Source organism: Microtus ochrogaster, chromosome 1 (genome assembly GCF_000317375.1).
Source record: "Microtus ochrogaster isolate Prairie Vole_2 chromosome 1, MicOch1.0, whole genome shotgun sequence".
NCBI lineage: Eukaryota > Metazoa > Chordata > Mammalia > Rodentia > Cricetidae > Microtus > Microtus ochrogaster.
The window spans coordinates 16611642-16624264 of NC_022009.1; the positions used below are offsets into that span (position 1 = coordinate 16611642).

General features: G+C 40.3%; 1 protein-coding gene across 6 annotated transcripts in view; it reads left to right on the forward strand.

Annotated features, from left to right (window-relative positions):
• Positions 1 to 12623, forward strand: part of Mpp5 (membrane palmitoylated protein 5) — a 95523-nt gene that overhangs the window by 47976 nt on the left and 34924 nt on the right. The window lies entirely within an intron of this gene.

A 12623-nucleotide genomic window follows, 5' to 3' on the forward strand; every position in this document is an offset into this window, starting at 1 on the left:
CGCCATGATAATCATCACAGTAACTCATGGAGACAGTGATGTGCTTCGCCATGATAATCATCACAGTAACTCATGGAGACAGTGATGTGCTTCGCATGCTCAGTCTCAGTCGTTGAGGAGGTCAGGGCTGCCTCCCGGTTTGCCTGCGACTTGCTTGCTCAGATTGCTTTTTCTGACTGCCCAGGGGTGGCTGTTCTTTCACAGATTTTTCCTGGGGAGATGCAATACATGTCTCTTCATCCCAGAGAAGGAGCCAGGACAGACCAAAGTAACGGTTCCACCAATGTCCAGTTTGCTAAGCCAATGCATTTTTTTTGGGGAGGGGGTATTGATAAGACTATGGGTTACTTACAAGGAGTAAGGGTAATGTAAAAGCAGCTCAGCACCAGGAAGGCTACCTCATTGTGTGTAGCCGCTGCCCAAAACTGCAATCTTCACTCTCTCTGTGCAGCTGGTAGAGAGCTTGATGGTCTGAATTTCTTTTTCAACCATTTTATCTGGCCAGAGTCTCCCCTCTGCCCTCAGTTATTTACTTTTTTTCCCACTGCTGGGTAGGGCCCCTGAAGAATCAGATTCTGAGTTCCTGTTCTCCATGACATGTGTCCTTTTGTTTACTTCCTGAGGCTCATGATCCTCCCCCCTCCTTCCTAGAACAGACGTTTAAATTTGAAGGTAGTATTACAATTCTTACAAACATGCCATATGGTGGTACTGCCCACCGTGGCCTGGGCCCCCTCCCATCAGCCATGCCTATAGGCCAATGTGATAGAGACAGTTCCTCAACTTAGATTCTTCACAGATAAGTCTAGGTTTATGTCAAATTAATGAAAACCAGCACAACTGGCCCTTTGCCAGCATGATATACAAATACATTACTATTAAACCTTAACCGTTCTTTTCTTACTTGTCCCTAATGTATCATGTTAATATTAATATCACAGTATGAGACAATCTAACTTTTAAAAGTTCCATGGTCTTTTAAAAATTCCTGCAATTTAAAAGACCAAAGTCTTTTTCTTTTTTCTTTTTTTCTTCGAGACAGTGTTTCTCTGTAGCTTTGGAGCCTTTCCTGGAACTAGCTCTTGTAGACCAGGTTACAGAGATCTGCCTGCCTCTACTTCCCAACTGCTGGGATTACAGGTGTGTACTATCACCACCCAAAAAACCCAAATTCTTAAAAATCCAAAAATCTCTTAACCGTGTGCTCCTCTAAAACAAAACAAGAGGCTAGAGAGATGGCTCAGTTGCTAGGAATACATATTGCTCTTCCTGAGTTCAATTCCCAGCATGCATATCAGGTGGCTTAAAACTGCGTATAACCCCCAGCTTCAAGGGATCGCATACCACTGGCCTCTTTGAGTACTTACATTCATGTACACATCCATACACATAACTCAAATAGTAAAAACAAACCTTAAAAAATAAAAAAAACAAGTTATATACTTTCTTATTTCAAAAGGGGAAGATCGTTGAACAGTTAAATCTAATCAAAGCAATATCACAACCAGTAGTGTAAATGGCTCAGAGTCCCATGTCTGGGACTCAGTTATGATCTTCTAAGTACAAAAGGGCTTGGGCAGCTCAGCTTCTTAGCTCTGCCACTGGGAAAACGCACAGCTTGTGTCATAGGCTCAAGTTGGTTAGACTCCACTCATGCTACTGTCCTTGGTGGTTATCCAACGGTATTGTCATATCCAATATTCAGTGGACGCTCCATCTTCACCAATGGTCTCTCAAGTCCCCTCAGGGATTCCTATCCTGCCCGGGGTGCCAGGCCTCAGCCTGTCTTCCTGACCTCTTCAGTCCTGAAATTTAGTTGCCCTTAAAAATCCCTTACCAAACTTTCACATTGCCGGTTTCATCTGCAGTCTTAGCTGGGACCACAGCTTCAGTGTGTTCGCACAGAGAAAATATGCCAAAATATTTCACCTCAGTGTTGCTGGTCTCTTGTTAATCACAGCTGATTTTCAGAATCTGCTAACTGATATCAGTTGTCCTATTGAAACAAACATTTCACTTCAGTTATGCTGGTCTTTTAGAAATCACTGCTGATTCTTCAACCTGAGCAACCAGAAACCACAGATAGTTAATTTGAAAATAAAATAAAACAGCTCTAATAAATAAAATCTTTGAGAGCCTCTCAGACTTGCCTTTCCTGGCTAGGCCTCCACTATTATGGTCCGGTCTGTCCTGGCAGTACTGCACTCCTGTACTGCTCGCTGTCCTCACTTGTTTTCTGTTGCTATGATAAACACAACCACTGAGCATGACTGGGGTAGAAGCGAATTTATTTGGCTACATGTGCCAGTCATAGTTCATCATTGAGGGAAGGAACCATGGTGGAAAGCAACTCATTGGCATGATCCATGTGGCTTGCTCAACTTACTTTTTATACAGCCCAGGACTAGGAGTGGCACTGCCCACCATGGTCTGCGCTCTCCCACATCAATCAGTCTGTTAGTTCCTCAACTGAGAAGTCTGTCTTCCCAAATGTGTCTAGTTCTATGTCAAGTTAACAAAGTCAACCAGCGCAAATGATCAGGTCCTACAGGCTTTATTTGTAGAAAGCATTTCACAGGTGACCTGAAATTTTCATCTTTTATACTAACTCAAATTTTTTTGTCAGACTACTTAGAAGCAAAGTTAAATGATAATGGAAATAAATCTTAAAATCTATTTTCTATGACTGTCAGTAAGGCAGATAGGAACTGTTCATGTGGGATCAACTTATTATCTCTAAATTCTGTTGCCAAAAGCTGAAAACCTGGACCTAGGATTTGATTTATATGCAAAAGAGTTCTGCGTCCAAAAAACATGAGAATGTTAGGTTAAAAACCTTCTCATTAAAGAATTTCCTTAAGCCTTTATAATATTAGCTGGCAGTGTAGATGTAATGAGATTGATGAGTGATGATAGCTGCATATTCCCACACTTAGAATATTTAATCTGTGCATTTTATTCCTGCACACACCAACACTTAACAGAGCTGTGTTAGAAGTCAGTAGAAGTCATTCTGAGAAATGTTGCTTTATACATTAATTTGTATTTTCTTTAAAGCCAGGTGCTGTTTCTTGTGGTTACTGTTTTTTAGAGCTGCTTTTTTTTTTTTGTCATTTAGTCATCATTCTGCCATTTCCATGCCTGTTGAGCCCTGCGTACCTTAGCAGACACTATTCCTCTAATAATCATGTTACGAAGGTTCGTCATCTCTATTTTAGAGATGAAGGAAGTACCAGGATTAGTGCACACATGTAATCCTAGCCACCGGGAAACTAATGTGGGAAGATTCTGAGTTCCAGACCAGCCATGGTAAGACATGGTCTTAAACAGAACAACAAAAGACACATTGACTCTCAGTCACATAACACTTGCTTAAGACATCAAACTAATACTTAGGAGGGTCAAATTTGAATTCGCCAGGTCTGGAGCTGACTGCAGCAAGTAGTGGTTTAAATAGAGAGTGATATCTAACCTGTACTTTGTGCCCCTGGCCAAGGCTCATGCTAACCCTAATTTGCCCATAAACATCTTATTTATCCTATATTTGTTCCTCCATGAGTCTTTTTATTTCCAATATGGAGCAGCTTCTATTCTATCTCATTTACTTTTCTTTGGTAATTTTACCCCCAGACAGTATCTCTGTAGCTTTGGAACCTGTCCTGGAACTAGCTCTCATAGACCAGGCTGGCCTCGAACTCACAGAGATCCGCCTGCCTCTGCCTCCCGAGTGCTGGGATTAAAGGCGTGCGCCACCACCGCCCAGCTCTTCTTTGGTAATTTTTTTTAGAATGCCTATTTTAGATGTTCATGCTTCTGTTTTAAAAAATCATAGATAATGTATGTTAGACTTCCGGGGCACCTTAAAGAGACAGAAGACAGAAAGAAATCGGTCTGACCTCAGCAGAGAGGACTGTTTGAAGCAGGGAAGGACAGACCTAGATGTGTGTAGATGGTGTTCTGCAAGAGGGAAGGGGACTTGGAGTTTGTATAGGGTTTTGGGAATGGGAAGTTAGGTGCAACTTCAGGGACCTACATACAGTCTCTATACCTGCTGGAATTGTTTGTCTAGACAAGGCCATTTTATCTTGCCCTGAATTCTACCTTGTTTCTCCTATCAGGGGCTACCATGATTCAGCTTTTAGGATGCAGATGATAGTGGTGGCTGAGTTAGGCATTGGTGGTGAGGGGACAGGGGCTGGAGTTTCATCATGGGGTGGGGGGATTTTAGCTAGTCTTAGTGCAAAGGGAATCACCTTGGTCAGGGTCTGGCAGAGTTTGTTCAGGGTTTATTCCAACAGTGTGGTCAGAAATAGGGAAGTCTGCTGCAAATGTCATTACAATGAGAAAAGTATGTATTTAGTATATTTATATGAAAGAATTTTAATGTCTCCCTACCTGAGGGTTTGTTAGAATAGAAATACTTCATTTCCTATTTCTTCTTGCTTACCCTTCCTGTCTCAATGTTTCTCCCTCCCTCGTATCGTCTAGACTGATCTGTTATTTGTTTAAAGTCTTAATGTGTTTTAAGATTACATTACTTAGAATCAGGCTGTTTACACATGTTTATAGATTAAGCCAGATCAGTTTAGGGAAAATGTAATGTTTTATTTTCATACAGAAAGTAAAATAATTTCTAGTATTTGTTTTTTGACTTCTCATATCCTTTTTTCTCACAATATTGCTCAAATTGGTCTCACATTTTTTGTGTTCAAGTTATCCTTCTGTCTTAACCTTGCTAGTAAGTTTCCAGTCCTCATGTTTCTCTTCCTTATCCTCTTCCTCTACTTTTGCCTCCTCTTCCTTCCCCCACCACTAAGCAACATTCCCTACTTATTCCTCTTCCTGCTCATGGATTCCGTAACTCACTTTTCTACAGGTTGAAAAGACAACTGTTCTTTTTTCAATTTATAATCTGCTGTGGTTTACATTAGTACATTCATTGTGGCCTTTGAATGTAAAGCTGTTTAGAGTAAATTGAAATATATTGCCAGGTATATTGTCATTTATTTCTTGGAAGATTTAATAAATCATAATAAAACTCATAATTTTGTGTAGAAACTAAAAAATATTTCTAAAGAAGTGTAATAGTGTTTGCCAAATATTTTTCTCTGCTAATAATCTCCTAACACATCAGACTACAACAGAAATACTCCCTGAAAATTAGGTGTCTGCCTGTCAGTATTTTAATTAAACACACATGACAGGAGTTGACTTCAGCCTTCTTCACAGCCAGAAACAACAGTGTTGTTTCAAGTGAGGGAAGATGGGGCAACTGGTTTATTTCTGTGAGAAGACACCATCAGTTCCCACACGATACCTCATTTATCTGTGAGTAGACAAAATATTTCATAGGAATTTAAAATGTGACGAGAAAGTATTTGTAAATTATGTAATGTATAGTAATAAATGTTTAAAAGTAGGATTAATACAGAAAATACTTAGAAGGGATAAATTGAAATTTTTTTAAAGCAGTCAGAATTCTATCAAAAATTAGAAAACAATGATTTGGAAGCTTAATTTCGAGTAAATAATACTGTTATAAGTTGATTTATTAAGATTTCCTTAATATTGACATACGTTCAAAGCCTTGCCTTACTACAAATAAAGTGATTTGTTTTGTTCTCATTTATCATCAGAGCAAACTGTCTTGTAAGATAAATTTTGAAAAAAGTGTAGATTAGAGTAGAAGGAGGTGTAATCAAGTTCTCAACTGTTTCTAGGTTATGATTCTGCTTCTGTTTTATATTAACAGTTATGTAATTTGGGGCCAGAATTGTAAAAAATAGGCAGAATAATGGAAATAAGCTACAGAAAACTGCTTTCTGCTACATATGTGACTGTGTAATTGATACATCCTTGAAGTGGCGGCAGGAAAGGACACACACACACACACACACACACACACACACACACACAGTGAGTTGTTTGATAGTTTGATAGAGGAAACTCTTGAATTTTGTGGTTAAAACCTTCTCATTTAATATCAGATATTTTAAAGTGAAGACAAGAAAGAGGTGAAGAAAGTGGGTAAAGGCTAAAATAAAAGGAGCGCCTCTCTCACACATTCCTGATATGAACTATCTTTTGATCAATGTTTGGGCCAATCATGAGGCTACAATTTTGTCCTACTGTAAAATTTAAGGGCCAATGAATCTTTTTTTACATTGTCTTCCTGTGATGTTACTTTCGCTGTCAAATGTTTGCCTGGCCTGCTGTAGGTACTTCTGAACACATCTTATTGGCCATATCGCCATTGTCATTTGTTTCTTCCTGCAAATGAACCAATGGAAAATAGGTTTATTTTAAGTGTCGAGACCATTTGAAAAGCTTCTGAGGCAATTGCTAAAATTAGAGCTTCAGTAAAGATTTAAGAATTCTTTGGAATATGTACACACGCCCATAAATTTTGGTTTTTCAACATAATTTTACTAAAAATACTTCCGTGCTACATCATTCAAACTTTTTTATACATACCTAAAATTTGATTCTACATTTTTAAGTAATAGTAATTTTTAAATTTTTCCTGTCTTGCAAAGAATTGCTTTTTTTTTTTGCAGCATATTAAATGCTTAACAGGAGCAGGAGAGATGGCTCAGTGGTTAAGAACACTTACTGCACTTGCAGAGGGCCCACAATTGTGGGTGAGGTATCCCTTTCCAGAGGACCTGATGCCTTCTGACCATCAGTGACCCCTGCATGCATGTGGTACACAAAACTCATACCCACACTTGATCTTAAGTAACTTTTATTGTCACTTAACTACTATTGACTTTGGAGAAGTTATTTATCTTTCTGAACCTTGGTATTAAGGTTTTCTTGAGGCTCAAATGGAAGATTGTATGTAAGCAATGGTACACTTGTATTTGCAGATTGTTGTTATTGTTTCTGTTTGTTGCACTGTTAATAGCTTAACCAAAGCCTCCACATACTAGGCAAGCCAAGCAGTGTTGTTATGTAAAACTTTGTCTCTAGAGTTTTGTTTTTTTTAAGTTTAGCTTAATGAATAATTACTGTTCAGAATATATAAGTTTCTGATTATTTTAAACAAATTCACACTGGTCTAATCCACTAACAATAGAAGTTCAAAGATCTGAACTTTGTGTTCTTGAGTTTAAAATGAGAAAAGAGAGCCGGCTAGGAGTGTAACTGCTTAGAGTGAACCAGGCTTTGGGATTGATCCCTGGGAATCTCAGTGCTGGAATAAATCTTTAGATTGTCTACTCATGACTAAGTGAAAGCACTAAGTAAAAATGAGATTAATTCACAGAACACAGCTCTCTCGTGCTGTGAAACAACCCTAGAGATGGAGTGCTTTAGTTCCTAGAGGTAATTTGAGCAATCACCCTAGTTCTGTTCCTAGTTCTATCAAAGACTGGGGACTGGGGAGGTGACTCGGCAGCTAAGGGAGCACAGGGCTCTTGCAAAGGACTCAAGCTCGGTTTCTCGCACCCACATGCCTGTAACTCCAGCTTCAGTGGACTCTGATGCTTCTGACCTTCACAAGCACAATCACAGCCACACAGAGAAGACATACATATAAATAAAAATAAAATTTAAAAATTGTTCCCAGATGCTTGCCCAGATTCTTAAGTATTTGAAAATAGACTCTTGCTTCCTATTACCTATTTTTGGTTTGTTAGTCTTTCAGAAAATCTCCTTATAAAGCCCAAATTGGCCTGGAACTCCCTCTGTAGACCATGCTGTGTTCTAACTGGGATGCTTCTGCCTCCCACTCTGAGGACTGGAACTATAAGGTTGTGTGCCCTCATGCCCAATCATATTGCCTCTCTTATAGTCTTCAATCAGTTTTCTATTTTTAGGAGCTAGCTAAGACTAGAAAAAAGTCAGGAGGTGAAGTTAAGGAGCTGTGCTTTTTTATTATATGCCAAAGCCAATATACTTGATTCCTGTTAGTATATGTAATCAGCATTTAAATCACATGAAATTTGATATGATAGTGGGAACTTAAAATGATTTCTACTGAGAATCAAGTAAAGAAGAACTAATTACACTGTAGCAGTGAGGGATTTAATCTAGTTATGAAGAAATGCTTTATTAGGAAAGTTGTGACCCCCTATAATTTATTACCAAAGCCAGACTTGCCATGCTACCTCTGCTGCGCAGTAGAGTACCACCCTCCTTGGCCTGTGTACCTCTCTGCCTCAGCATTCCCTTTGGCTGCTTCCTGCTTGGCCCTCACAGTCTCTCTCACTAGCCCTGTGGTTCTTCCATCTGTTTTCCTCTGTACAAAATTCTTCTTTGTCCATTGCCCATGTACAGTGAGGATGAAGGAAGTCTTATTCTGTCCTTTGTGTTATTTCTCTTTTGTCTCTGTCTTGGGTTTTGTTTTGCTTTGCTATGTTTTAAGGTGCTAGAGATTGAGCTAGCCTAGTGGATCATAAGTATGTTCTACGTGGGTGTACCCCACTGAGCACAGCCTAACCCCATCTTCACCTTAATTTCAGAAGAACATGTCACATTTGACAGGACAGATTTGTTCTGTCTAATAGGATGGTTTGAAACTCCTGACATTGTTTACTGTTAAAGAACTTATATAGATATACGTTATAGGTGCAACCATCAGAGAAGGGAGTATTTCTTTTTTCACCTTCTTTCTTTTTTCTTTTCTTTTTTTTTTTTTTGTTACTTTGTTTTTGTTTTTTGAGACAGGGTTTCTCTGTGTAGCTTTGATGCCTGCCCTGAAACTCACTCTTGTAGACCATGCTGGCTTCAAACTCACAGAGATCTGCCTGCCTCTGCCTCCCAAGTGCTGGGATTCAAGAAGGGCAATAACTATGTAATTCAGCCAGATACTCATAGATTTCAGTCAGTAATGGTTGGTAATACCTGAGTTTCAGTGCAAGTGAGCAAGTGATCTCAGTTTCGTTTGGTAACATTGATTAACACAATGCATTTCTAGTTTTGGTGAAAATTTTTTACTAATTAAAAAAAACATGGAAACAAACATGATTGGGACTTGATAGACTTGAGTATTGGTGTAAAGAACACTACTTGGAACAAGTTTAAATTGCTCTTAAGAAGCTAAATAAGGAGAACCCAAAGAAAAACATATAGGCATCCTCCTGAATATTAACCTTCATCAGGTGATGAAAGGAGACAGAGACCCACATTGGAGCACCGGACAGAAATCTCAAGGTCCAAATCAGGAGCAGAAGGAGAGAGAGCACGAGCAAGGAACTAAGGACCGCAAGGGGAGCACCCACACAATGAGACAATGGGGATGTTCTATCAGGAACTCACCAAGGCCAGCTGGCCTGGGTCTGAAAAAGCCTGGGATAAAACTGGACTCTCTGAACATAGCGGACAACGAGGACTACTGAGAACTCAAGAACAATGGCAATGGGTTTCTGACCCTACTGCACGTACTGGCTTTGTAGGAGCCTAGGCAGTTTGGATGCTCACCTTACTAGACCTGGATGGAGGTGGGGGTTCATTGGTCTACCCATAGGTCAGGGAACCCTAAATGCTCTTCGGGCTGAGGTGGGAGGGGGAATTGATTGGGGGAGGGGGAATTGATTGGGGGAGGGGAAGGGAAATGGGAGGCGGTGGCAGGGAAGAGACGGAAATCTTTAATAAATAAATAAATTTAAAAAAACAAAACAAAAAAAATAAATTGCTCTTAAACCTAGTTGAAATTTGTAGGTATTTCTACAGTTAGTGTAGTTCTCATGTTTTCTCACTAGTTGCTTTCATCTTTTTGACTTATTATTTTATGTATGGGTATTTTGCCTTCATGTATGTCTGTTCATTGCTTGTGTTTCTGGTTCCCATTGAGGCCAGAAGAGGGCATCTGATCACCTGGAACTGGACTTACAGATGGTTATGAGCTGCCATGTGGATGCTGGGAATTGAACCCTGGTCCTGGAAAAGCATCCAGTGCTCTTAACCATGAAGTCATCTCTCCAGCTCCTACTCTTATTCTTGAATATACATAGGTCCCATGTCAAAAGTGTCTTTAAATTTCAGCTATAATATTACTATTCTCTGGCTGCCTATACCTGTGGATCTTACCTTGTTCTCAAGCCCCCTGAGTGAAAGGCAGCTCTAGAGTGGTTTTTCCCTTTGAGTTATAAATTGCAGTTTTGACAACTTTAGAAATCAGTGTCGATAGACTTGCTAGACATGACCTTTCTTTAAGTCTCAGGCGCTATCAACAGCAGAAACTTACTAATTTCTTCAAATTTGAAAGCGACTGTCTCTTTTTAACTATCTACAAATTTCCTATTTATTGTCTGAACAATATCTAATTTGTTTGTTTTTGAGACAGGGTCTCTACTATGTAGCTCATCTTAGACATTCTGTGTAGCACAATTAATAAAAAACCCAAAGACGGATAGTGGGGTTCAGCCTGAAGATTAGAAAAGCAAAACAGCCAGTCACTGACTCTTACCTCAGTCCAAAATGGTGGCCCTGCCTCCATGAATCCTCAGAATGAGGTTGACTAAGAGCTGTCTCTTCACATCTTATATTCCTCTTTAGGGCTGAAATTAAAGGCGTGCACCACTGCTGCCCAGTTTCTATGGCAAACTAGTGTGGCTACTGGGATTAAAAGGTGTGTGTCTGTAAGGCTGACCAGTGGGGCTCTTTTACTCTCAGATCTTCAGACAAGCTGTATTTGTTAAAATACAAATGAAATATCACTACACTTCTGGAATGTACTTTGTAGACCAGCCTGACCTCAAACTCAACAGAGAATTTGCCTTCAGCCTCTGGAGTGCTGAGACTAAGGCATGTGCCACCATGCCTAGCCTCTGAATGTATCTTTTTAAAAAAATATTTATTTATTAAGTATACGGTAGTCTGTTTGCATATGTCCCTGCAGGCCAGAAGAGGGCACCATATTTCATTACAAATGATTGTGAGCCACCGTGTGGTTGCTGGGAATTGAACTCAGGACCTTTGGAAGTGTAGCCAGTGCTCTTAACCTCTGAGCTATCTCTCAAGCCTTCCAAATGAATCTTAACTCTGCTAATCTTCCAAAGTAATGGTGCTGGTCTCAAGCATTCTCTCTCAGTCAGCATTCCTAGTCTAGGCATTTCCTCCTACTTCCTGACTTGGCTTTCCCTGCTTATGACTACACCATCTGATTTACTTGAAAAAATATTTGCGTATTTTATTTTAAATCTGAAAGTAAAAATAAAGGTGGTAGATAATTCCCCCTTTCTTTTATAAAGACAGGCAGCTGTTAAGTGGAGGGCACCAGGTCAGAGTCCAACCATGGTGTCAGATCTAAAGGAGAATGGACTGGGACAAGGAGAGACCCTCCTCTTGTATGGTGAAGCAATTTCCCTCTCCTGGGAACAGAGGGGTGCATTATGATTCTTAGGTCGAGTGGGGACCAGGTCTTTTTTCCCCCCTTACCCGTCCTAGGGTTCCCAGTATCCTGTCTTAGGTTGGGGGATGTCCTGACACAAATCACCCGTCCTTGGAGCTCCTCAAATAAAAGGTATCTAGCAAGATTTAAAGTAAGCAGATCACAGGGCACCCTGTCTTAGGCCATGTGGAGGGCACTCCTCGTGCCTGGCACCATGCCATGTTGAGCCAGTCAGTACAGCCTCTGTATGATGTGCTGTTCAGGCGAGGACTCCACAATATCTCCCGTCATTGGGCCCCTGCATCTATCATTAATGAAAAGACTGTGAGTACCTCCTCAAAAAAAAAAAAGATATCATGATATAATTTGAGCACCAATAACTCCATCTTCCAGACAAGAAGAAAGGGCATTTTCCAAACCCAGTATTCACCTTTTAATCTGGCCTAAGGTACATCCTCCTTCCTAAATGCCTACTCCACAATAAGATTACGAGTGCTTCCTGCCAACAATTAGGGCAGTGTAAAAGGGGCCTAAATCTAAAATTTTTACATATGCATTAAACCCAAACACTTTACAGCGTGTGTCAAACTTTTCCCAACATCTATAAGCAGTTACAAAAATCATTAGATCAATTTCAGTAAGAGTACAATGACATACATTGTTGTCATCAAATACCACCAGTTCCAGTCTCTGAACAACAGTGACAGGAACCCCAATCTTCCCCCTTCTTAAGTGAAGAGGGGTTAATATTTTAATTAACATGAGTTCTGTGTCCCAAAGATTAAAACTGTCAGATGTTTAGTCTGCATCAGAAGCAGCTCAGCATTTGTCCTTCAGGGCAGGTGGGATTCCTGAGTGAGGTGAGCTGGATTCAGCTATCTGAAGCACATCCTGGCACTTATCTCAGCTGGGTCTCCCTGGACTCTGTAGAGGCAGAATGACACCCTGCAGAGTGGCATAGCAGGTTCTGTTATCAGGCCCTCCTCTCCTTGGGGGCAGGAAAGGCCGGACCAAGGACCTCTCCCCAGTCGCCTCTGGAACTCCTGTATGGTGTCTGCAGCCACGACATCAGATCCAGATTTTATTTTCTTTCTGTGAAAAAAGCATAAACATATCCTCGACCCCAAATATATATAGGTCGGGTTTTTTCATAGTGCATTGCAAGGGCTTTTCCACCTTGCCCTAGCAAAGGTCAGGAAAGCACAACATTCCCAGGTCTTCCTTATAATAAAAAGCACGCACGTCAAGGAAGCAGAAAAGGAAGGGCCCAAGATGGCAGCGGGCAGGT